Source organism: Arvicanthis niloticus, chromosome X (assembly GCF_011762505.2).
Source record: "Arvicanthis niloticus isolate mArvNil1 chromosome X, mArvNil1.pat.X, whole genome shotgun sequence".
NCBI lineage: Eukaryota > Metazoa > Chordata > Mammalia > Rodentia > Muridae > Arvicanthis > Arvicanthis niloticus.
The window spans coordinates 2,142,368-2,163,987 of NC_047679.1; the positions used below are offsets into that span (position 1 = coordinate 2,142,368).

The 21,620-nt window shown below is 39.3% G+C and overlaps 1 long non-coding RNA gene across 5 annotated transcripts in view; it reads left to right on the plus strand.

The window, feature by feature from the left end:
• The window catches only part of LOC117695457 (uncharacterized), an 82,704-nt gene extending 69,149 nt beyond the window's left edge, over positions 1-13,555 (plus strand). For 3 of the 5 annotated variants that reach the window (XR_004604608.2, XR_013106092.1, XR_013106089.1), the window contains 3 exons: positions 5,856-9,927; positions 11,284-11,355; positions 12,574-13,555. This is a non-coding gene — a long non-coding RNA (uncharacterized LOC117695457). The remainder of the gene's footprint in view (positions 1-5,855; positions 9,928-11,283; positions 11,356-12,573) is intronic. The other 2 variants (XR_013106090.1, XR_013106091.1) reach the window with 2 other exon arrangements.
• Positions 13,556-21,620: the final 8,065 nt, after the last annotated feature.

Genomic DNA, 21,620 nt, shown 5'->3' on the forward strand with positions numbered 1-21,620 from the left:
ACTTGCCATTCCTGAAAGGTAGAGAGGTGACTCCTTATTGTTCTTTTTGTATTTTGATACTGAAAGTCTCGATTTCTGCATAAAGTATATGCAGTTACTATCATCTGGTAGTTTGGATGTTAAAAGACATGGCATGGGTGAGAGCAGACATAAAACATATACACACCATTATATAGGCAACTAGAGTAGATCAGGCCTGACAACAAATAGGGCTTGATAGCTATTCATAGATCTTATCTGAGTGGATGTTATTTCATGATAACTTCCAAACGTATCCAAACTTACTATCATCTGGCCTGACTAGTTAGTCATGCATTCCTGTTAACCTTTCTTTATATTCTTGTTTAGCAAGGGACTCATCTGCATAAAAGAGTTACTGCTTTTGTGATTTATGGTTTGGTTCAGCTGGGCTGGATAGCATCATTGCTTCAGGCTGAAACTGAGTAATCTGTTTCACTTGTGGGTAAGGAGAAATGAATACTTTGGGAACAGTGTGGTATGGGGGAGAAAGGGCACATTTGCTGCCTTTCATTCTTCTCTGATCTGACTCGGGATCTTAGTGTGGAAACAGGGGAAGGCTTGGGACTTAATGAGCACATCTATTTCCTTGGATGAGTTGCATATGGAGCCAAGAAGAAGATGGAGAAATGGACAGTGTAGGAAGTAGGGAGGTCTAGGGGAGTCAAGAAACCACTGCTTCCAAGCTCAGGTGGCAGCCCTTCATTCGTCCTAGTGTCTGGGACATACTGTCTCTCCCTGCTTCCATCCTATAAAGCAAGGGAGTGCTTGGGACTGAGAATCACTTTGCTAACGAACTGAGGAGGATGGGGAATTCAAGAATGGCCTTTTAAGGCACCATTTTGTATGAATCATTGTGTGTACATCTCTCCACTGAATCTACTTCTAGAAATAGAGAGCTGCCTTCTTGCCTTGAAACAACAGCACAGATTCTATCTGTAAGCATTGTGTTGTGCTCAGTCCTTCCTCCGAGGCCTAGTCTCCTGGCCTTGGCCCCTCTTGTTTGTTCCCTGTGCCCTGGGATTTCCCCCTCCTGCCATGTAAATCCAGACAACTTTCTGCCTGTATTCTGAAACCTTGGTGTTTCCGCCTTTGACTTGAGTCTCTTCGAAACGATTGTGTGGTGGCTGGGCACTGCAAAATGAGTCAGTTCCTGAAGTTTGGTTACAAGTTCTCAAAAAGTATTTCAGAATGTGGATGTGGTCAGCAGAGTCATTTTCCAGGCATCTAAAAGGAAACCCACATCAACTGTAACAATTGAGCTCCAACCCGATGGTGCCATACAACAGAACCAAGTCCTATTTTCCCTTAGAGAAATGCCTAGAACCATCCACACATTTAGCTGCTCCTAACACATCTTTGATGGGAAGTTTTGTTCTTGTTTGCAGGTCACATTCTATTTGACACCATTTGCACAAACAATGTGACACAGATGTTAACCTTATTTACTTTTGGATGTTGGTCTGAGTTTGAATAGGAAAAAGTATCAATTATTTTTTTTGTAAAATAGAATCAGTGAGACTAGAGTATGATTAGGAGATGATTTGAAGTGTGACATATGAATGGAAAATTGGGTAATTTTTCTGAGGAATAGCCAAGGGGCACTTTTAGATATCATGTAGTACATAGGATTACCTCGTTTACTAATTATGTTCTGGATCTTACCGCAGTGGTTATATAAATAACTAAATTCTTTTCAGGCTTTGAAAGAGTTTCAAGCTCATCAAAACCAGAATATTTTAGCTCAGCATGGGCTTTAGGAAAATCTTTTGTGGCTATTTATTTGTGTACCATAAGTTCTGTAAAATCTGATTGAGTTTACTTCCAGTCTTCAACCACTCATGAAAACTGATGACATTTCAATAATAAAAAAAACCCAATAAGATTAAGCCACAAGCAAAAGATCTCCAAAGACCCTTCACTGAAGAAGACACCCACATTGTAGATAAGTGCATGAGCGTGTTCTATCTACATCATTAGTCATTCGGGAAATATAAGTAATAACTACATACTATTTGAATGGCTGAAATGTAAAAAGGCTGACTATCAAGTGGAAGTTGAGGATGCAGGGATTTAGAGCTCTCCCTGACATTTAGGAAGAAATGTGAAATGGTGGAAATATTTTAGAAGACAAATTTAGCAATTTCTTAAAATGTCAAACTCACACTTACCATGTGACCCAGATGTCCCATTCAGAGAGACAAGAAAGCAATGTTGTATATGAATGCCCATAGCAATTTTATTAATTGTAGTCAAGAACTAGAAAAGCACAAATATCCAACTGCAAGTTAATGGGCAAACAAATCAACAGTGCTATCTCAACGAATACTGCTCAATAATGGAATAAAAGGAGGAGCCCTTATTTATGAGAACATGCTCTGTGTAATTCTGTTTACATCTATTTCTAGAAATTCTTAGTGGCAGAAATTACAAGAGTGATTTATGAAATGGCCAACAGAGGGGTGGATAGCAAGAGGAAACCAGATCTAGTAGATAATTTCACTTTATTATTTATGTTGATGTTTCATGGGTGATTCTGTTTTGCAAACTTCCAAATCATCCAATTTAATTACGTGTGCTTTATTGCATGTTGGTTATTCCTCAATTTTAGAAAAATCTGAAGAAAACAAGTTATCATTACTACAATAGATGGAGGGTTTGGAAATATCCCTGTGTGGTAAAATCAAGTTTACCCTGTCTTAGGGAAGGGAAACCTGATAGAGTCCTAATGCTTTTGATATTAAAATATACAATTTCTAGTAAAGATGAACAATCAAAGTTGAACAGTGAATGTAGTCTATAGCTGTCCTGTCTCTCACTACCCCTTGTCATTTAAATTAGTGCCATTTTTCAGGAAGTGTTTCTTTCCCCCAACATTGGTAGGACAGCCATCTGCTGGTGTTATAAACATGAACTTACATACCACTGTAGCAAAACTGCAGCTTCTGAAGATAACCTCAGGTGATACAGTAGCTACCTTATTGTGTACAAGCCTTTCTTTGCTCACAAGAATCATTATTGTTTCCTTTGCTTGAAGAGTAAAGGGACTCAAAGGCAAAGCTGTTTCCTGAATCGCAGGAACCCTTGTGTCTCTTTCTCTGGTGAGAACTGTCTCCATTCCCTCTTGCTACTTGCTACATACACCTTGTTACTTTCCCAAACTTGTATCAGTGACTATTTGATCAAGACTCTTATCTCACTGATCTTGAGGAGTTTTTTTATATATGTAAAAAGCCCTAAAAAGACCCCTTGTAAGCCCCAGTCTCCCCATCTGTAAACAGATAATAATACAACTGCTTAGTTTTCTAAGTTTCTTATAAGAGTCAGAAACCCAGAGAAAACCCAGCTCTGTGTACCCCAGAATTGCCTGTGTGATTACTCACATCATATCTGTATTACTGGTATAGTACTGAGACTAGAGTGGACCCTCTGGGACATTGAAAGTAAGGGACATTGAAATGGTAGTCTTCCATTTGATGCCCTATGGCTTCATTCAAAACTGGAATATAACATAGTGAATAAAATCCTGCAATTATTTCCAGTTCTTCCTAAAAGGACACTAAATAATAAATAATTGGTTGACAATGACTCACAAAACCATAGGTAAAGGCAGGGGCTGTTGAGTTTTTCTCCTGGAAGATTGGTCCATGCATAGGTATCCTCCTTTCTCACCTGGAGTATGTTGATAGCATATTTCTTCTCCAGATACCTGTCACTTTCAGTGTCCCTCACTATCTGTCTTACTTTTTCCCCTATTTGGTTTTGAGGAAATTGCCTCCAGAGCACTCCTTACATAATTTTCCACCCAGCTCATTTGTCATCAGCTCATGTATTGAACTATACAGGGACCAAGTATAGCCTCCAGTACTTGGAGATGGTACTTAACAAACATGTATTGATGGAACATGAGAACAGTTCTATGCACAGTAAATTTAAGAAACTCTGAGAGGAAAACGATAAAATAGTCTGCCTGCCTGTTAGGTTTCTCAGAACCTTTTATATTTAGAGGGAAATAGTACTGTGATAGAGTCAAAGAACTGTGGGGTTGTTTTTTTTTGTTTGTTTGTTTTTGTTTTGTGGCTTGCATCCTGGTTGAAAGCTCCAGTAGACATACTGTTTTCTCACTTGTTTGGTGTATTGGTAAATGACAGTTTTCTTAAGAGCTTTCTGTCTGTCCCTATTTGCATGTTGACAACAAAAGACATCTTATTTTTTTTAGATCTTGAGAAATCTTGTCTCTAAATGTTGTGTCCATGGTTGAAGAATCACTCAGCTGTATTTTAGCTTTTAAAAACATTAGGGGATATAGTAAAAAAGGTGAACAAAGAATGTAAGATTCTGTCTAGAAATGAAACTCAGTCAATGAAAAGTCTGTTTCTTTGTTTCATTTTGGCCAAATCATATGCTACTGCTCTTTTATCATTTATGATTCTGCTCTTTGCCAGTTTGAATAGGAACAGGAAGAAATGTGGTGGACATGGCAGCTCCCTCGAATCTGTGCTGGGTTTTCTTATTAGTGCTACCACTGTTAAAGTGGGAAAGTAAAAGAATAGCCATGTCCGGGACTTTTTTCCACTTTGTTTCCAAAACTACGAAAAGTTTGATCATCTGAATAAGGTTTACAAGAGAGATCGTGTCAGAAAATGAACAGTAATTTCCAATAGAACCAGAGACAGTCTTTATACCATAGGAAGCAGGAGAATAAACATGGACTTTGGGGCCTGGAGCCTAGATTTCACCCACCAAAAAATGCAGAGCTTTCTGTTGGGGGAAGAGTGGCTTGATATAGATGCCAGGGCCTCACATGTGATAGGTAGACAATGCCACTGAGCTACATCCCATCCCTCTTAATGTCTCTCCTTTTTACCTGGGGCATATTGGCATCCTCCCCACCCCGCCTCACTTTCAGCTAAGTCTTTCAAAACATACCTCTCCTGACCCCTTCTTCCCCTCAAAGAAAGAGGAACCAGATTTCCCCTGTGTTACTTACCATCAATATAAACAGCAATTTTATTCCTGTCATTTCCCCTTTCAATCTAGTAATGAAGTTGGCCACTGTTTCTCTGCACAGGAAGAAAGACTGCCTTCCTTCATCTCTTGTTTTCCTTCAAGCTTAGGGATAATCTTTGCTTTCTTGTGGATTCTGGATTCTAACTTTTCCTAACTTTTAAAATTAAGCCCACAAAAAATTACTTTTTTCCCTTCCCAACCTTTCAGATTTTCTCTACCAGTTAAACCTCATCTTCTACACAGCCATCCAAGAAACTGATGTCTCTACTGAGGAGTGGCAGGGTTCCTGTCTTCTACCTATGTTTCTAATTTTGCTGTGGTGGCTGACATCCCTTGTAGTTTGTCACTAGTAGTGACCCTTTTTAGTATCCTTTCTTTCTATATTATATAGTATAAGAATAGATGATCTCTAGTTGAAAGCAGACCTACTGATTTTTTTTTAATGTTTTTCTATCTTGTGTGTGGTGCATAGGCCAGAGGTCAACCACCAGTGTTGTCTTTGGGTGCTGTCCACCTTGTTTTAAGACCTTGTCTTGTTGGAACTCATCAGTTAGAGGAGGCTCACTGGTTAGCAAGCCCTAGTAATCCACCTGTCTTCATCTCCCTCTTCATTGCTAGGATTATAATCGAACACCACATCATACCTTACATTGTTGTTTGTTTTTCCAACTTTGGTTCTGCTGACCAAATTTACATCCTCCTGCTTTTAGGGCAAGTCCTTTAGAGGCTTTTTAAATATGTTCCCAGCCTTACCTTTCTCAATTGTTAATTTTTGAGTTTTAACTGGCTTGGTGGTGTTTCTCTTAGTATTTGTTTTTGCTTTCCAGACCAGCCGTACACTGGGAAAACCCGCCCAGTGTCAGTATGGGCACAGTCCAGCATCTACAACAAAACTGAGGCCAGAAGAAGAAGGCTGTTGTCAGGATGTGGTATGGTCCTTGGTTTGTACTAAGCTGTTTCCAACAAAATACATGTTCTTAGAGCCAGTTGAAGAAGTAAATTCATTTTCACTGCATGGCAACTAGCCTCAACCCATTTGGCAGCAAATACTTGATTGTAGGTAAGAACTATATACTGCTGTCTTTCTCACATTCTCTAAAGGTTATATAAAACAACTAGTATCTCCACTGTCTTTTATTCAGTATAGTTCAGTCCACTAAGTCTTACTTACCTTTTCCATTTTCTCCTTGTTATACTAGTAGAATCCAGGTTTTTCTTCCCTCTTCCTCTTTGCTGAGCATTGCATGTTGTAGCTGGCAGCTTTATCAAATAGAGTCTGTAAGTATAATGCTATACATTTGGCCTTTTACCCTTTTTTAAATGATTGCAATTTGGTGCTTCCAAATCTTCACACTATTTGTTAGCTTGTCTTTCCTTCTTTTCCTTTGTGGTATGAGCATTTGTATAGTCTTGGTTAAAAATAAATTGCCATACAACCACAGAACTCTATCAGTTGGTACACAGTGTGGTTTGGTTTATGGTAGACTTCCATGGTTTTGAGGCAAGGCAAGCTGTATTGAAGGTTAAAAGTCTTCCTGAGAGTGCCCCTTGTCCTACATCAGGACCCTTCTTTTGTGCTGTTAAGTGGATAAAGACATACACAGGTACAATCCTAACTGGAGATAGAGATGTTTGTTGGAGTTTCGTGTGTGTGTGTGTGTGTGTGTGTGTGTGTGTGTGTGTGTGTGTTAAAGTATATTATCTTAGGTGCCTGGACATTTTACAATTCATTGACCTGTGGTTGATTTAGGTGACCATTGTTTACTAGATGTTGCTGACACCTCGGGTACCAAGAGTGAGACTTGATTATCACCTCAAAGCACCTATATTTTTACACATTTCTAAATCAGCAGTGTCACAGCAGTGTTACCTTGTTTCTAACCAACACAGACTAAGCCATCACAGGGACAGCTCCAAAGAAATATCCTTCTGACCAGCAATTTATAGGTTCAGGAAACAATTATTTGATATTCTTATTTTCTTATCATTAATGGGATGCAAATAATTTTATTTCCCTTTTTTAAGGACTGGAGTTCTTCCCTGCCTCACACACTGTTGACATTATATCTAGAAACTGCCTTACATATTTCTTCCAGAGAGGAGGTAGAGGCTCCAGAGAAGAGGAGAAAAATGGATTTAAGACAATTTATTTCTAGAATTTGTCCACAAAAGACTGTGTGTCGCTCAGGTGAAAGCTATCCTTTTTTTTCTCTGAGTGTATTTAGTAAGCAAAAATGGCTTATGCTCTCATCCAGTAATTATTTTAAAAATGATTTTTTTTTCATTTAGGAGGATTAAAGGCATGTATCTAATTGCTAAATATTATTTTCCAAAACTAGTCTGAGTCTGTCTTTATTAGTTGGAAGAGGTTTCACCTTCAGAAGCCTGTTTTAGAATCTTGTGCCAACCGGATTCCTTTCCAGACCTGTTCAGGCTAGACTTCTTTGGCAGAAAATGTCTTTTTAAAAGTGTCTTGAACAGGAATGCCCTAGAAAATGTTCACCTCAAACTTCAAGTTGACTTGTAGAACAGTTTACTAAATAGAGAGCTGTGAGGATCAAGTGACCATCAGCTGGTATAAATGTTTTTGGTCAATATAGTCACAGGACTTCAGGTATGCAAGAGTTAGACAGGCTGCCATCACGTGCCTGGTTATGGTGATAGTCTGATTCATTCAAGTGCTCTAACGTAATGCAGAAGGAATCCAAGTTCACCGGAATGTACTTCAATTAGACACCTGTATTTAAAAGGTTGGTTTCTCCAGCATAATTTAACTCTGTGCACTCTGTGTGTACATGAATGCATTATTTTCCTAGTCTATATTTACTGTTAATTAGACTTTTTATTCTTCACCATTTGAGAGGCATGTATGTGTGATTTTTTAAAAATAGCTTTATTGAAGTATGATAAACAAAAACAGTGCATACTCCAGGTGGACAGTTTGATGAGTTTGGCTATCTGTAAACATCTGTGATGATGTCATAATTCCATCACCCATGATCAAGGTAATCACTGGTTTAGTGTCTCCCAAATTTTGTTTTGCTCCCTGTCTCCCCGACTCTGTCCCTTCAGGCATATGTTTACATTTTAAAAGAATATTTAACATGAAGCCTACCTAGTGGGAGATGTTCTTATTTAAATTAATGATGACTTTGTTAAAGTTATGGACAGATCCATAAATATGTTTGTGACAGAAGTTGACTGCATTCTTTAGTTAATTCACACACTTGAAAGTCCCTTAAAATACTAAACAGAAAGCTATAATATGTATGCAGAGGACCTGGTACACACCCATGTAGGCCCTGTGATTGCTACTTCAATCTCTGTAAGCTCATATGAGCCTTGATTAGTTGATTTAGAGGGCCTTGTTCTCCTGGTATCCTCCATCCCATCTGTCTCTTACACATTTTCTGCCTTTTCTTCTGCAGGTGTCTCTGAGCTCTGAGGGGAGGAATTTGATAGAGACGACCCATTTAGAGCTGTGTGTTTCGAGGTCTCTCTTCATGTGTAATGTCTGGCTGTGGATCTTTGCATTTGTTTCTGGCTACTGCAGGAAGAAGCATCTCTGATAATGGCCCAATAAGAAAGGCACTGATCTATGAGTATAGCAGAATGGCATCAGGAGTCATTTTGTCATAATTCTTTTTCTAGTAGTATTTTTAGACCAGTGGTATTTGGTTTTATCTTAGGTCTCTAGGCTATATAAGTCTACGGTTCTGGTCATTCAAGTAGTGTTGGGTTTGGGTTCCATCTTGTGGAGTAGGTCTTAAGTCAAATCAGACATTGGTTGGTTACTCCCACAAGGTATGTGCCACCTAGCATATTTTGCAGGCAGGACAGATGGCAGACCAAAGGTTTTATGGCTGGGTTGATGTCTATGTTTTTTTTTTGGTAGTCTGCAGAATAATGTTCTGTGTCATAGACACTAGAACATGGGGGTGATGGCTCTATGTAGGTATCAGCTTTACCTCTCTATGATCAATGAGTTGTGTGGGTATTGTCTTCAGTAATGGGGCCTTGCCATCTGTTTGTGAGCAACACATATTCTTGGCAAAAGCCTGGATTTTTTTATATGAGGTTTGTATTTTCATGGGACACCTTTGGCCAACAACTCAATTAGATGTAACCTGATCCCAGTACTGAAATCTTTGTTTGGTGACAAGAGATGGCCACTTGGGACTCCATCTCCCCCATTATTTGGAAACTCCATTCAGATTGCCATACCACCCCTCAAATGCTCCTCAATTTAAGCTGTTTCTTTACCCATATTTTGTCCCTCAACTCTGCATCCTGTTTCCCTCCCCACCTTATCCTCCTTGTTCCTGCCCCCTCACACCCAGACCATCCATTGAATTTATTCTATATTCCCCTCCTACGGAGATCCACATGTCACCATTAGACCTTTCCACCATACCTAACCTCTGTGGGTCTACAGACTGTAGCTAAGATGAACTGAGATTTATAAATGACCATCTGTTTAACCGTGGTATTAGAACTAGCAAAACTAAACCTATGTCTCACTTGGTTAGCTTTGTCTGTAAAAGACGATTTAGGCATAGTTATAGAGTGTTGGGAGATATGCATTTGTGTGCTCTACAAATGCTTTATTTTATTTTTTTACTGGTTATTTTATTTACATTTCAGATATTATCCCCTTTCCCCATTTTCCCCCACACCTTGGAACCCCCTATCATATCCTCCCTCCCCCTGCTTCTATGAGGATGTGCCCCCACCCACCCACTCCCACTTCCACACCCTCGAATTCCCCCATACTGGGGCATCCAGCCTTCATGGGACCAAGGATCTCCTCTCTCACCTATGCCTGACAAGGCCATCCTCCTCTACATACACAGCTGGAGCCATGGATCCCTCCCTATGTGCTCCCAAGTTGGTGCTCAGGTTGGTTGGTATTGTTGCTCTCCCCGTGGGGCCCCCAAATCCTTTCAGCTCCTTCAGTCTTCTCTCTAACTCTTCCATTGAGAAACCCTTGATCAGATCAGTGGTTAGCTGTGAGCATCGGCCTCTGTATATGTCAGGCTCTGGAAGACCTTTAGGGAGACAGCTATATCAGGCTCCTGTCAGCATGCACTTCCTGGCATCCACATCAGCGTCTACCTTTGGTGACTGCACATGGGATAGTACCCAGGTAGAACAGTCTCCAGATGACCCCTCCTTCAGTTTCTGTCTCACACTTTGTCTCCATATTTGCTTCCATGAGTATTTTGTTACTCCTTCTAAGAAGGACCGAAGCACCCACACTTTGGTTTTCTTTCTTCCTGAGCTCCATGTGGTCTGTGAGTTTTATCTTGGGTATTGCGAGCTTTTGGGCTAATACCCAATTATCAGTGAGTGTATGCATTGTGTTCTTTTGTGATTGGGTTACCTCACTCAGGATGATATTTCTAGTTCCATCCATTTGACTAAGAATTTCACGAAGCTTTATTTTATAGTAAGGGTAGAAGCTTGCCAAACCTGACCAAATTCTCTCCCTGCCCCATCTCATTATGCATGCTGTTTTGTAAAAAGAGAATGTTAAAATATAGATAAGGTTAGTTTATAACTGCTAAAGAGGGGGAACAATTAAACGAAAGCCTATTTCCTTTGTCAGTCCCACTTCTATTCTCCCGCAAAGAGCCAAGCATACTGTGACTCCCACAAAGTTGCTTATGTTTCCTTATCGCTAACAATTTTGTCCTGGGCCACTTTTCTTTGTAGTATACATACATTTGATTATCACTGTATGGTCTAGCTGCCAGTCCAATGAGCTTGTACTGTTTGAAAGTTGTGAGCCTTTCAGTGCTTTCTTCCTGATGATAAACCTCCTAATTTTTTTTAAGTGAATGTTGAAGAATTTTAAACCATAAGAAGGCAGAACCCTAAGGTATGTGTGCTTGGAGCAAAGTCACATGGTTATTTATATTATAATTATAAAATGATCCTAAATGTAGAGGGGGAAAGCCATTGCCCATGGTGGGGAAATGTCAAGATAGAGTTTCTTACTTCAAATCATTGGACGTTATCTTGCTTTGGTTTTTGACAGTTGCCTCATTCACTCCCCTAGGGTCCTTTCTCTCCCCCAGGTATATGTATGCTTCCTGCATACTGAATGAATATCAGATCTTCAGTCACACATTCCCCAACTACCTTTAAAACAGTACTAATATTTTCAACTATTTATTATGCTACGGAATGACTCATGCCTGCTGGATTAATTTCTTGTTTTTCCCTAACCTCTGTGTCATCTCTGATTCTCAGTTCCAAGAGTCAGGGGACTTTGCTCAGTGTTGTATTCTCCAGGCCTGGACTAAGATACAGAAAAATGTTCCAGTAAGTATTTTTAAGTATTTCTAGAAAAACTGAGTGACTGGATCAACAAGAATGTTACCTAACTAATGATTTAGACCGGTATTGTTTTTTAGGGGAAAACTTAGAACTGACAAACTAATGAAGTGCTACTTTGAATAGTTTTGTAAAGGTTACCTTTTAATAATCTTCTGTGTTTTAGACATTTAATAAGTGAATCTAAAGTTAGTTAAGATATACATATATTTTGAACCCAAGAAAAATATGCAACTGAAAACTCTTAGTATTGTTTTCTTAATTTCTGTAATTGACATCTTTTCTTTTCCTTCCAGAGCTTCTCCTCAGAAGGCTACCAATTGTGTAGCTCTCAGAAGGATTAAGGTGCCCTCAGTGGCTCAGTAGCCAGTGTAGATCCTGTCTTTGGTAATCAGCAGCTACATCTGGCTACTGGGTCTCTGGTGGCATCATCTACCTTCAGTTATGGTACCCATAACAAGAGTATTGAAATAATAGCTTTATCTAGAGCAACACACACATGCATGCATAGGCACACACACAGTTTTCAGATCTAATCGTCCATTATTCATTTTGTTTTGGAAGTCATCCACTGTTTGATGAATGGTGAGGTCTCTGTGCTTAACACTACAGAGGCTACTTGAGCCATTGGTTGATTTTTCTTCTTGTCCTCCTCTTTAACACCCCCATGAAGATATCATTTTCTATCTAGCTGTCTAAGGATCATCTTCCTAAATGATATCTATCATTTCACTATCTGTACTTCCATACATCTCTTAACCTTTAAAGGCCATTTTAAAAATAGCACAATGAATGACTACCAATAGACTTATTTGAGGAAATTTCATCTATTAGTAAGTTGCAGCAAGTGTGACTTCAGTTTTTTTTTTTCTTCATGGTAAATAAGACACATAACAACTTTGACATGTTAATCTGTGTGGATGATTTGCAGGCTGACCATCCAGGTCTGTGGCATGAACCTGGCATACAATGTAGATTTCTGTGTTTGTTAAGCAACAGCTACATTGTCTGCTGGGTTTCAGGCTACCTGGAAGCATTTCTCCATTGGCCTACTTATCAATGTTTTATCTCTAACATTTCTGGGTCAGCTTTTCTAGGAGCCATAAATGAGTGTGACTTATCTCATTCTAAAGAACAAAAGAAGGACCTCTATGAAGCTGATCACCTTATCAATTAATGGTCTCACTATGATTTCATCCAAAACAGTCTCACATGCCAGACATGTCAACTGAAGAAACAGAAGAGAAGATGTAATATCATCCTTCCTCTTCTTGTCTCAACTTTCAAAGACAGGTCATAGTGTTATAAAATGTTTGTTTTTGCTATTTGTTACTGTTGACAGGAAGTAAAGCATCTTTGCGTAGTGCCCCCTACCTCAGCATCCCTCCTTACTTTGGCTTCTCTTCCACCTGCAGGAGCATGGTCTGTTTCTGTTCTCCTTCCATCATTGTCCCAAAACTTACATGAAGAGTTCTCCAGTCTCCGTAGATTCTGAATATTATATTATGTTGCAACATCTCACAACACTCTTTGTTTGCTGAAAGCATACCCTAAAATTTAATGGACTGTCCACTACTGCTGATCACTGCTTAGGAAAACAGAGGAGCAGCTGTGTGATGGAATGACAAGGAGCTTATAAAGAGCTCAAGATTGGCTTTCTATCATGAGAAGAAGAAAATGGAAATTGCTTCAAGGAAACACAAGTTTTATAATGTGGGTTGTCTACTCTTTTGGTAAATAAATGGAAACTTAGAAATAATTTTAGAACGTAGCAATTCAGGATAAAATTTTCAGTGGGGGAATTTCAAGGAGGAATTTACTATTTGTTATGTTATATAAACTAGAGACTTTCATTAAGAAATTAAGCATTTTACATTAATGTGACTTAACAGATATAAAAGGAGAAAAGCAATAAAAGTGATGCAAAGATCAATGCCTGTATATAAATAATTGGTTAATATCCAATGATCATAATGTAATGAGATTTTGTCACCTCATGCTGAATTTAATGAAAATAAAGTAAATGAGTTAGAATTTTTAAAACATTATACTGTCTGTTCTGTATGAGTTTTTGTTTCCTACCAGTTCATTCTACCCCCTATTTTGTGCCCAAGCCACTGTTCTTATAAAAAGGCCCATATAATTCATGTATTTGACTACCTTTTAAGTGTGGGAGATGGCTCTATACATCGTGGGTATATTTAATTAAACTCATAGCTATTAAGAGAACAGTGATTTCTTTCTTTCATCTCTACACTCATGAAGTTCTTTGAATTCCTTTGCCTATCACAAACAAGTGTTTATTGTACAGCCAGATATAAGGAGATATCCAAGGTTTCATTTCCTTCTTCAAAGTGACATAGCAATACTTTATGGATCTTCAAAGCATGACCAAATATAGTGATATAACAGGAAATACACATACAGACTTCATATATAGTCCCCAAGACCCTCGTACTTCACTGAGGGACAGGGATGTAAGAGCATTTTTTTGTTGCATTCAGTTCATTCCTGATACAAGAGCATCCAAAAACACTAGAGCCTAGAATATTGAGTCAATCTTTTTGTATGTTAATGAATGAGTGGTGGGGGAGACTAGATGCCAAAGGACTAGAAGGAGACTAGATGCCAAAGTCACCAAGATATGGTTGGGTTAGAGCCTCATGCCCTCTGCTCTTCAGACTAAGTAGGTAACATTATTTTCCATATTTGTAGTATTGGGTATGTAACACAGACATGTTTCTAAAGAACATTGAGCAACTATTATAACCTCCCAGTGCAGTAATCATTTAGTCCATTTCTGTACAACTTAACAAAATATCTGAGACTTGAAATTATTGAACAAAAATTATTTTCTAACAACAGTGGAGGATATGTCCAAGTTTAAGACATTGATGTACATTGTCTGGTAACCACTTTCTTAGTGTCTACTCATGTGGTAAAAGGGTAAAAGTGAGTTGAACACTTGTTCTCACATAAAGAATCCTATCCATCAAACCCTAATCACGTCTAGTCTATGAGCATGGCGTGCTTGCAACATAGTACACCTTCTATCCTACAGAAGTATTTTGCATTGAGTTTCAACATGAATATTTAAAAGGTGCATATTTATTCTTCTGTCCACATCCCTCATTCATGTCCTTTTTATTTGTGAAATACAATTAATTTGCTTCAGTAGCTCCTGAAGTCTTGTTCCAACAAATCCAGTCACTTCTTTAAAACCTTACTTATTACTATTACACTTTTATCACAATTTCACTATGAATGGGAGAAGTACATTCAGATAACAGCAACCAATCATTAGTGCCTGATTAACCATGAATATAATGGAAATTCCTCCAACTATGACGTTCAGTAATCCTTCAATTACTAAATGGATATGGTACTGAGCATGTGGCCTAGGGTGGGAATGAAAGCAAACATCTTAACACATATGTGACTTTGGTGGACTCTTCCTCACTTTGATCCATTAAGATAAATGAGGAATGGTAAGTAAACTTCCCTGGGTTGTGTGAGCTATGTAACAACTTCCCCAGCATGAGGGGTTCAAGGAACTCCTGATACATATATAGGTGGACAGGCAAGTCTAAATGACAATAAGCAATTGGAATTTGAAGTAGGACTTCTTGTGAGATTGAGCTCTTCTACAGTATGAAGGTACCAAAAGTGACACCCAACTGATGTCATTAAACTCGACATTTGGAACATTTATCAGAATGGTGTAAGTGAAAACAGGACTGAAGGGTACAAATAATCAGGGACTCACTTTTTCCTAACTTTCTCCTCTTGTCTTTCTGAGACACGTGGGAAAATAGACCAGTGTTTAATGGCTTTGTCTAGAAGTGAGAAGCACAGCAACCTGAAGATAGAAACATACATGTATGACTAGAAAATGTATTGTGAAATATAATTATGAAATAGTTGTAAAATGGTAGGAGGAACTTAAAATGGTATACCTTTGCCAAAGTGGTGATAAGTTACAGTCACCACTTCTAGGTATATGCCCAAAAGAATTGAAAGCAAATTCAAACACATGTATGCATATTTTTAACAGTGCTGTTAGTATTTACAATACCAAGTGATAGAAACAACTCCAATGCCCATCAACTGAAATATTTAGTCATAAAAGATGTGGGTCTGATAGGAGTAGGGAGTGGAGATAAATAGATGAGTTCAAGGGCAGCCTCATGAGCACAAGACTCCCATGTTGGAAAACAAAAAAGAACAGAAATTCAGAAGACAATATAGATGAACTTCAAAAAGAAGCCACACACTGTACAATTCTGTTGACAAGAAATGGCCATAATATGTAACTATTAGGCACATAAGGATTACCAGGAGCTGGAGATAGAAAGGAGTGAGGGGAGCTGCTTTTTGGAATGATGGAAACTGTAATTAATGTTCTGCGATGGTTGTAACACTGTAAATATCTTGACATCTCTCTCTCTGTCTCTGTCTGTCTTTCCATGTGTTTCTGGCTTGTCTGGAACTTAGCAGACCTCCTGCCTCAGCCTCTTAGTGATAGAGAATTGTGCATTTAGAGCTGGAGAAATTCATACTTTGTTACTTATACCAAAACTTTTAGAATGGATATTTCGTATATGTTCTGAATCCTCCAGCTGTGTACATTATAGAAAGCGAAATTAACATGGAGATGCTATGCTTTGTCTATGCTCGTTTCACTTGTCCTACTTGTCCTGATTCCATTTTAGAATTTCATCTGTAGCCCCACTGTTAGTTTCCACATCTCTAGTCTTTAACTTACAAGAGGTTTTCAACCTTTTTTTTGTCTGTCATGGCTGACATTTTGGAAGAATAGAGGACAGTTATTTCATAGACTACCCCTTATTTTGCATTGCTCAGGACTCCTGCTTAGTTTTGGGTTATACATTTGGCAGTACCACAGAAGCTATGCCCTTAAGTGAATCATATATGCAGGTACATGTATATGAATGTGTCCAACCAGCGGTGGTAACCTTGACCATTTGCTTATGGTGATGTCTGTTTGATACTGGCTTCTTCCATCATAACCTCCCTTTCTGCTTCCCTTTTGTGGTGGTCCTGGGATTTGAACTAAGTCCTCATATGCTGGGCAACTCTACTAGTAGTTATATCCTAAATTACATTATTTTACTGTTCTGAATAGAACTTTGAGTCTTACAGTTACTACATGTGAACTAATAGTTCTATCCAATTTTTCTTTTATTTACCACTCTTATTTCTATTTCCTTCACCCTTCAAAATGTGTACCATTCAGTTTCTGAGTGTTCTTTAAAATGTACCTTATCCAGATGTTAAATTTACATGAGTTGTACTATGTTAGAACTCTCTCATTCTGTTTCTTTTGTTTGTTTGTTTGTTTGTTTGTTTGTTTTGGTTTTTCGAGACAGGGTTTCTCTGTGTATCCCTGGCTGTCCTGGAACTCACTTTGTAGACCAGGCTGGTCTCGAACTCAGAAATCCACCTGCCTCTGCCTTCCAAGTGCTGGGATTAAAAGCATGCACCACCACTGCCTGGCTCATTCTGTTTCTTACATTTGTACAAATTAAGCACTGCTTTTAATGTTTATTCATTTTGCTTCAAATTCTCTATTGAAGTCCACGAAGTGCTGCTACCACATTCTACCCATGCCATTTCAAAGGATGGAGACTAAACCTTATTCATTGTATGATAAACAGCATTACAGTGAACATTCAAACACATGTCTATTTATGGCTCTGTGTTTGGTTTGGAGTTAACTTAATGAGGGATGAAGTTGTTGGATTACCAGATTATCCTGCCTTTCCATGGCCCTCCCTACTATGGCCTGTCTAGTTTGTGTTCCCAACACTAGTGAAACTTCCAGTGACTGATACATAAATTGATGGTGTTTAAAACTCAACCTTTATGGGAACTCCCAAGTAACTGCCATCCTGAGTTCTAGAATTAAGACTGTTAGTGAAGTTTCTGGAAGTAGAATTATATAATCTTTTTTTGTTGTTGTTGTTGAACTTATTTTGCTGTAAAACATTTGTGAAATGGGCACTATGGTGGAAGCCTATCATCTTAGTTACTTGAGAAAGTAAGGCAGGAAGATTGCAAGTTGAAGGCCAGTTTGGGAGCCTTAGTGAGACCCTGTTCCAAAAAAGAAAGTAAGGGCTAGTAATTTAGCTCAATTTGTAGAATACTTGCCTAGCATACACAAAGGCCTGGGTTGTATCCCCTAGAACTGCATAAAAATAGGCTTGACAGCTCACTCTTGTAATCCTAGAACTAAGGAAGTTGAGGCAGAAGGACCAAAAGTTGAAGGTCTTATGCTAATTAGGTTTCTGAGGTTGAAAAGTAAGTAAATCTTACTCAGCTGTGAAACATGCAAGCTGCAATAACAATATAACAGACAAGATGTGTACACTAGTACAATAGTGGCATGGTTGTTATAGGGATCACAAATAGCCAATGTTCAGATCTGAGGCCCACTCCCTAAAATACTTCAGGCCTGAGTCTTTAAACTTGGCCAAGAGCTCATGGCTTAGGAAGTCGTCGTCCCTACAGTGGCACCTACTACCATGGTTTCTAGTTAAAGTGCAGAAAATAAATAATGCTGGAGAGTTTGGGCCTGAATGAGACATCCATATCTCCTCTATCAAGGCTCAGTGGACACATCGGAAGAGGGGTTAGGAAAAAATGTAAGAGCCAAAGGATTGGGGAATTATACAGACCACTATGTCTTCTAGACATGGCATAGGTATTGCACTCTGAACTCCTTGCATCTGTGGTGGTCCCAGGAAGAAAGTGGGGGCAGGATCAGGTGTGGAAGGAGACATGGGGGGGGGGAGAGAAGTACAGAATGTCAGGAAATTGAATGGAGGTATGTAGCAGTGCGGAATGGGGAACTGGGAATAACCACTAGAAAGTCCCAGGTGACAGAAAAGCAAGAGGTTCCCAGGATTCAAAGGGGATGACATTAGCTGAAATACCCAACAAAGGGGAGAGAGAACCTGTAGAGACCATATCCAGAGGCTAGGCACGGCCCCTTTTAGACAGAATTGCTTCTGTCTAAAGGAAATACAGGGACAAAGAATGGGAGCAGAGTCTGAAGGAAAGGTCATCCAGAGACTGCCCCACCTAGGGATCCATCCCATCTGCAGACATCAAACCCAAACACTATTGCTGATTCCAAGAAGCACTTACTGACAGGAGCCTGGTATAACTGTCACCTGAGAGACTCTGTCAGAGCCTGACCAATACAGATGTGAGTGGATGATGCTCACAGCCAAACATCGAACTGAGCACATGGACTACAATGGAGAAGTTAGGGCAAGGACTGAAGGAGCTGAAAGGGTTTGCAACCCCATGGGAAGAACAACAATAACAACCAACCAGACCCCCTAAAGCTCCCAGGGACTAAACCACCAACCAAAGAGTACACATGGAGGGACCCATGGCTCCAGCTGCGTATGTAGCAGAGGATGGCCTTGTCTGGCATCAATGGGAGGGGAGGCTCTCGGTCCTGGCGAGGCTTGATGCTCCAGCAGAGGGGAATGCTAGGGCGGTGAGGCAGGAGTGGAGCACCCTCATAGAAGCAGGGGGTGGGGTCATGGGGGTTTGCAGAGCAGAAACCGGGAAGGGGCATAACATTTCAAATGTAAATAAAATAATCAATAAAATATAGCTTCGGGGAAAAAATAAAATTTCCTCATTCATGGAGAAGGTCCCAAGAGGCCCCACTCCTCCCTGAGAGACTGCTGATTGTTAATGGTTGTTCAGTGAGGGGAATTATTTTATTTTGTGATGTAGGTACAGATTAGTTTGCTATGTTCCAGGAAATAACCTCAGGCAAATAACTCTAATTAAATCAATGTGTCATACAAAAATAAGATGTGTAAGTAGGAAGGGGACTTACTGAGAAGAAAAGTTTCAGTAAGAGAACAAGAGGATAAGAGAGGAGATTGAGGGGGTATAAACAACAAAAATTTATTACATACATATATGCAACTGTCAATAAAAAAGAGAAAAAATAAATTAATGATCATTCTTGATTATCATCAATGATCAGCCTGAATTTCATGAGATTCTGTTATGAAAGAATGGATAAATAAGTAAATAAATAAATAAGGGAGGAGAAAAATGTAAAGAAGGTTGTGGATGGAAATCTGTGGCCAAGCATGTGTCTAGAATGCCCAAAGCCCTGAGCTTAATTCCCAAGAGCCATAAAAATCATTTTAATTTAGAGGTATCTGTGAGCTTTATTCATATTGTGTATAAGTATAGCTTCCTCTTTTTCATGTCTTCATTTTAATCCATATCAGCAAACTTTCTGGAAGTGCTGGAGATTGAATGCATCACACACAGAATAGGCAACTCTATCACTGAGCTAAATCCACAGCCCTGTATTATTAGGAAGTTTATGTTTTCAGTCATATGCTTCCTCCTCCTCCTCCTCCTCCTCCTCCTCCTCCTCCTCCTCCTCCTCCTCCTCCTCCTCCTCTTCCTCCTCCTACTCTTTCTCCTCTTTCTCCTCCTCCTTCTCCTTCTCCTCTTCCTCCTCTTCCTTCTCCTCTTCCTCTTCCTCTTTCTCCTCTTCTCCTTCTCCTCCTCTTCCTCTTCCTCCTCCTACTCTTTCTCCTCTTCCTCCTCCTCCTCTTCCTCTTTCTCCTCTTCTCCTCCTTCTCCTCTTCCTCCTCCTCCTCCTACTCGTCTCCTCTTCCTCTTTCTCCTCATCCTCTTCCTACTCTTTCTCTTCTTTCTCCTCTTCCTCCTCCTTCTCCTCCTCTTCTTCCTCCTCCTCCTCCTTCTCCTCCTCCTCCTCCTCCTACTCTTTCTCCTCTTCCTCCTCCTCCTTCTCCTCTTCCTCCTCTTCCTTCTCCTCTTCCTCTTTCTCCTCTTCTCCTTCTCCTCCTCCTCCTCTTCCTCCTCCTACTCTTTCTCCTTTTCCTCCTCCTCCTCCTCCTTCTCCTCTTCCTCCTCTTCCTTCTCCTCTTCCTCTTCCTCCTCCTACTCTTTCTCCTCTTCCTCCTCCTCCTCTTCCTCTTTCTCCTCTTCTCCTCCTTCTCCTCTTCCTCTTTCTCCTCCTCCTCCTACTCTTTCTCCTCTTCCTCTTTCTCCTCATCCTTCTCTTCCTACTCTTTCTCTTTTTTCTCCTCTTCTTCCTCCTTCTCCTCCTCTTCTTCCTCCTCCTCCTCCTTCTCCTACTCTTTCTCCTTTTCCTCTTTCTCCTCATCCTTCTCTTTCTACTCTTTCTCCTCCTCCTCCTCCTCTTTCTCCTCCTCCTCCTTCTTCTCCTCTTTCTCCTCCTCCTCCTTCTCCTCCTCTTTCTCCTCCTCCTCCTTTCTCCTCCTCCTCCTCCTCTTCCTCCTCCTCCTCCTCTTTCTTCTTCTTCTTCCTCTTCTTTGAGTAACCTTGATGCAAATATGTTTTCAGTTGATACTTGATGGCATGTGTGCACTCATTGTCTTGCATTATACCTAGAGGCAGAATTATTAGGTTATAGACTATGGAGAAATCAGCCTTAGTATATAATTCCATAGTTTTTTCATAATGATAGTTCTATTTCTCACTCTCAGATGCTGTGTGTGGGAGTTCCTATTGCTCTGTATCCTTATCAGCACTTAATATTGCAAATATTTTTGAGTTCTTTCAATGTGTGTATTGGCCATTTAAATATTCACTGTGGTGATTTGTTTGTTTAATTCATGCTCATTTTTTTATATTGGGTAGAGTTGTTATATAGGGATTATTCATAAATTCTCTAGATATAAGCCTTTGTTATTTTATTGTGAGTATCTTTATTAATTCTCTTTTATTTTTCTAAATAGTTTCAATTACCAGACATTTCCCATTTAAATTTAGTCTATTCTATCAACCCTTTAATAATAAATACTAGTTTAGTGTGTATCCTACTAAAATCTTTCCTTACTTCAAAAGTTTTATTATGTTTGAACCTAGAATGTTCTTGGAACTGATCTTTTTAAATCAGGCATGGAATTTAATGTAGAAATTTAATTAAAATTTTGTTGAAAAGATTTCACCTACTGCTTTGTACTACAACTTTCATAATTAATTGGATGCTTTTAGATGTTTATATCAATTTCTGAGATACCCATTCTATCTTCCTGATCTACTTGGTTTTCTTATATCAAATACCACATTCTATTTATTACCAGAACTACATAAGTTTTGACAGCTACTCTGCAATGTTGTCTGACATTGCTTTGAATATGCTAGGCTCTTTGTACCCATACTACAAATTTGAAACTCCATTGTCAATTTTAATA